The sequence below is a fragment of the Theropithecus gelada genome, chromosome 2 (genome assembly GCF_003255815.1).
Source record: "Theropithecus gelada isolate Dixy chromosome 2, Tgel_1.0, whole genome shotgun sequence".
In the NCBI taxonomy this organism is placed as follows: domain Eukaryota; kingdom Metazoa; phylum Chordata; class Mammalia; order Primates; family Cercopithecidae; genus Theropithecus; species Theropithecus gelada.
Window position 1 is genome coordinate 110,076,422 of NC_037669.1, and position 6,000 is coordinate 110,082,421.

Consider the following 6,000-nt stretch of genomic DNA (forward strand, 5'->3'; position numbering starts at 1 on the left):
TTATTATTCTTTTAACACAAACTATATATGAAGCATATACATGGGACTAGAGTTAAAAATAGTGAAAAAGGCATTTTGGTAATGTCTGAGGTATCCAGAGGACCTGGGAATAGTTACAGATACTCTTCGCATGTCTTCCTTAGAGCATATGCAAACTGAGCCATAGAAATGGTCCTAAACATGCTATAGTTGCCCCAGGTAAATATGCAAACTACTATTGGTTATATTTTCTTTGGTTATATGAGACTATATTTAAAGAAATGAACAAAATTCCCTGTCATGTCTATTACATGAATAAGTACTCAGTAAGAGTTTATTGTATAAGTAAATCAATAATCAAATGTTTTTATGAAATGATCACAGTTAAGTTCACTACCATGGAAGTTAAAATAGAACTGAGTAGCTGCAACTCTTAGCTATTGTTTGTCAAACACAGGAAAAATCCAAGTTTGGGGTATTTTACAGACTGCAGGCTTTTTAGACTTGAGAGGTAACTTCACTGCCAAAGGCTGCAACTGAAGAGCCAGCAGGAAAATTTCCACACTGACCAAAACAATGATAGTTTTCCTGTTACCCCCTGTAAAATTTATCATGACGTTGGCTGTTGGCAGGGGCTACAGATGAGATTGGGAAACATTGCTGTCAACAGCAAAAGTACTTTAATATTTATGCTTTTGACCTCAAATGAAATTTAGATGGCTAACTGAAAAATGATTTATATTTACCTTAACAGATTATTGATTTATGCTTTGTTTGGCACTCTCAATATCTGTATTCCTTCAATCTTGAAATGCTTTTAGGTGGTTCTTGTGGTATAATAGAAAAAAATAAAGTCAGATGTAAATTCAAATCCCGGCACTGCCACATATGACAAGTTATTTAACCTCTTCAGCTTCCTATTTTTCTTCTGTAAGATGAGGACAATAATAATAATAATACCTATAATTATTATTCATAGTATCTTTGATATAATGTGTGTAAAATATATAGTGTAGTGCTTCACACACAGTAAGTGCTCAACAAATACTAGTTAATTATATTAGATTGGTGCAAAAGTAATTGTGGGTTTTGCCATTAAAAGTACTAGCAAATGCCATTAAATGCCAATTAAAAGTAATGGCAAGACCCGCAACGCCATTAAAAGTAATGGCAAAATCCACAATTACTTTTGCACCAAAGTAATATTAATGTCAATTAAGATATTGCCAATATGAAATACCAATTAAAAGTAATGGCAAATGCCATTAAATGCCAATTAAAAGTAATGGCAAATGCCATTAAATGCCAATTAAAAGTAATGGCAAAACCCACAGTTACTTTTGAACCAATGTAATATTAATACAGTACCTTATATATAATAGATTATTATGAGTTATTATTAAATGAAAGAAAAAGTGAATAACTTTAGTATCACAGGATCTCAGGAATATTTTACCATTTATTATAATTTTACCCAGCTCTTTTTCATAGATCCAGCACATCACATTTTTCTTTTGTGAATAGGTACACTCTTTCTTAATCTCAGCCCTTTGGTGTCATGACAGGGAAGCCTTGGGATATTTTGTTTCTCAGGCCAAGTTTCATTAACCTGTGAAGGGATAATGGGAAAATCTGGGAAAATTTTCATCTGGGAAAAGAAATGGACATGGAGCTACTGCACACATGGTTTGGGGTGTTTTTCTCTTAAGAAATAGAAACATTAAACATGGGAAGTAACAAGAACATGAAGCATTCTTCAGATTCTGCACATCTTGCCCTACATTATGAGAATCTTATGCTTGCTGCTGAATAATTTGTATTGGAAGAAAGTGTAATGCACATTTCACTGCCCCAAATAAAACCGGAAAAGTAGCATTTGTATATTGTCACTAACAGTCACGTTTTGTACGAAAGAGTGAGGAAGATCATCTCAGCTCCAGTGAAGCATTAACTGTAAACAAGCCCTTCTTTGTCCATCTCTCCTATAATTAGATGTGGGTCAGGGGATGCCACTGTTGGGAAATTTGAAACAATAAAAGGAAAGGACTCTCACAAGAAAAAAAAAAAGGGCCATGCAAACAGTGTGAGTGATATTTGATTATGTCTCAATATTGTTTTGAATAGAAAACAAAAATAACTTCATTGAAAAACCATTCTGGCTGATAACTGTTTATACAAGCTCTAAATCTTTCCTTCACTGCCTTATACAAATATTGATTGGTTAGTTTCTGACCTATCAACAAGAGTCTCTCTGATTAATGGCTAAGTAGTTTCCCAAGCAATGTCTCATTTTTATTGTCTAATTTCATATTCCTTCTGCATTTTTAAATGTATTTATCTTGGACTAAGATATGTTCAATAGTTGCTTTTTTAACCACATGTTCTTTTTCTTGTTTTAAGAATAAACCTTTACTCATTACTAATTCTAATATGACTGAAGGGCATTGGTCAAAGTCAGGATAGCATCAGGGAAGATTAGTTACCTGCCAAGAGGTATCTATTTTGACACATTCATATTGGTTTAGGTCAGGCTCTCCTTGAAGGAAAAGAAGCCTAAACATGTATTAAGTTATGTTATAAGAACATACTGATATTTGACCATTTTTGACCTACAAGACTGGCAATTTCACATAGTTCAACCTAATCCATCAAAGATGGTTTCTCCTCCTGTCTCGGAGGAGAACCATTTATTTATTTATTTATTTATTTATTTATTTATTTATTTTAGGGTGATGAAACTATTCTTTTTTGTTTTTATTTAAGTTCTAGGGTACATGTGCACAACGTGCAAGTTTGCTACATATGTATACATGTGCCATGTTGGTGTGCTGCACCCACTAACTTGTCATTTACATTAGGTGTGTCTCCTAATGCTATCCTTCTCCCCTGCCCCCTCCCCACAACAGGCCCCGGTGTGTGATGTTCCCCTTCCTGTGTCCAAGTGATCTCATTGTTCAATTCCCACCTATGAGTGAGAACATGCTGTGTTTGGTTTTCTGTTCTTGCAATAGTTTGCTGAGAATGATGGTTTCCAGCTGCATCCATGTCCCTACAAAGGACACGAACTCATCCTTTTTTATGGCTGCATAGTATTCCATGGTGTATATGTGCCACATTTTCTTAATCCAGTCTGTCAGTGATGTACGTTTGGGTTGATTCCAAGTCTTTGCTATTGTGAATAGTGCCGCAATAAACATACATGTGCATGTGTTTTGATAGCAGCATGACTTATAATCCTTTGGGTATATCCCCAGTAATGGGATTGCTGGATCAAATGGTATTTCTAGTTCTAGATCCTTGAGGAATCACCACACTGTTTTCCACAATGGTTGAACTAGTTTACAGTCCCACCAATAGTGTAAAAGTGTTCCTATTTCTCCACATCCTCTCCAGCACCTGTTGTTTCCTGACTTTTTAATGATTGCGATTCTAACTGGTGTGAGATGGTATCTCACTGTGGTTTTGATTTGCATTTCTCTGATGGCGAGTGAACAACAAAGCAAGGCCTCATCTCTAAAAAAGAAAATAAATAAAATATCAACAGTAAGAGAAAAATATTTTCCAGAAAATATGAAAGAAAACTGCATAATGTAGGTGTTATATTAAAAGTACACATAAATTGGCAAGAAAAAACTGGCACTTGTCTATGATAAGAACATTATTTAAAAAAATTTTAACCAGGCATGGTGGCACATGCCTGTAGTCCCAGCTGCTCAGGAGTCTGAAGCAGGAGGATCACAAGTACCCAGGAGTTTGAGGCTGCTGCGAGCTGTAATTATACCACTGCACTCAGCCGGACAGCAGAGTGAGACTTGTCTCTTAAAAAAATTTTTTTTGATAGACTTTATTTTTAGAGTAGTTTTAGGATTACAAAATAATTGCAGAGAAAGTACCCCGCTCCCCGCCCATGACACAAACATTTACCTCTTATTAACATCCTGCATCAGTGTGACACATTTGCTAAAATTGGTGAACCAATATTTATATGTTATTATACACTAAAATCTACAGTTTCCATTAGGGCTCACTCTGTGTTGTAGTTTCATGGGTTTCAACAAATGCATAAGGCCATGTAGCTACCACTATAGTATCATATAGAATAGTTTCATCACCTGGAAAATTGGCTAGCCATAAGTAGAAAGCTGAAACAGGATCCCTTCCTTACTCCTTATATGAAAATTAATTCAAGGTGGATTAGAGACTTAAATGTTAGACCTAAAACCATAAAAACCTTAGAAGAAAACCTAGGTAATACCATTCAGGACATAGGCATGGGCAAGGACTTCATGTCTAAAACACCAAAAGCAATGGCAACAAAAGCCAAAATTGACAAATGGGATCTATTTAAACTAAAGAGCTTCTGCACAGCAAAAAGAAGTTACCATCAGAGTGAACAGGCAACTTACAGAATGGGAGAAAATCTTTGCAATCTACTCATCTGACAAAGGGCTAATATCCAGAACCTACAAAGAACTTAAACAAATTTACAAGAAAAAAACAAACAATCCTATCAAAAAGTGGGCAAAGGATATGAACAGACACTTCTCAAAAGAAGACATTCATACAGCCAACAGACACATGAAAAAATGCTCATCACCACTCGCCATCAGAGGAGAACCATTTAATAGAGAGATTGATAGAGTAAACCAGTTCATAGAGATTGATGTGTAAACAGGAATGCTACTTTCACAACATGTAATAGCCACTGTTAACTGCTGTGTGAAGCAGTTACTGGTACACTGTGACCAGGGTGACAGATCTGCCCTGCAGGCGGATCTATACAAGAAGCCAAATGATAAGCCAGTGGTGATCAAAGCTACAGAATGTATATATTTTTCTTTTTTTTTTTTTAAAAGACTTTATAAATTGAAAATACCATGAAGATATATACAAATATAAAACTAGGTAAAAACCCTTCAGATGTCCAAGTTTTTAGTAACAACCACCTAAACCCCCTACAAATCAGATACAAACAAAACTACAAAACCAATAAAATATAAATGAGTCACACTGATTTAATAAAAGTATTTTTTTTGTTGTTGTTTGCTCCAACTAATTCACAGATTGCATTATTGATAGTACAGATTTGAATAGTGGAGAGTCCTCTGAGTCTGTGTGAGTAAGTATCCTATGCATGTGATCACTGAGTTTTCTCTACATCATCTCTATTGTGAAAGCTTCATTCCTACAGAGTGGAGTGAAGTCGTTTGGTTTTCCCTTGGATGGGTCATTAAACATTGGGACCACCTCTGCTCTTTTGAACAGGGGTTGGAACAATTAAGAGTTACTCTTTGGTGTCAGAACTATAGCAAACACCAGCACAAATAACTCTTTGTATCTATTTACGCTTATATGGTTTCAGGGGGTAGCTCCTTGGGGATTCAGCTTTATGTGGGGGTGTCTGATGTTAGTTTCCCAACCCTCTAGCAAATCATTTACTTTAGCTGCAACATTTTGCTTGGCTCAATATAGAAGGCATGGTAAGACTATCTAGTCAGTAAAATAGCTACAACAAGAAGATTTCAGTTGCCATTATTTTAGTAATAAATAAATAAAATAAATCTTTGAAATTAAATTCTCATTTATGGTTTAAATCTTGCCTAAGTTGAGATTGTATTCCTCTGCTTTCCTTTCAGTAGACAGTTTTCCTGTCAAATTTCATTAGATTAGAAAAACACTATAAAGCTTCCATCCAAACCTTCCATCTCCTAATTGCTGACAAAGGATGATGGCCTTCCAACTTTATGGATATTAAAAAGTTAAGTAATGACTCAGGTGTTAAGTAATAGTATAGATTTTTAAAATATCAATTTTGCAATGGACATTACCAAGCATATCACTTTTGTATGTTAGGAAGAAGAGTAAACAACAAAAAACAAATATTTTAAAAATAAGCCTAAATTGTATCAAAGATCCCTCATGGTAAGATTTTTGTCTTTTTTTTTTTTTTTTTTAAGGAAAACTATTTAAAATCAATTAAAGTCATTCTATTGATTTATAGCTAATGAGTAGAAAAAGTGA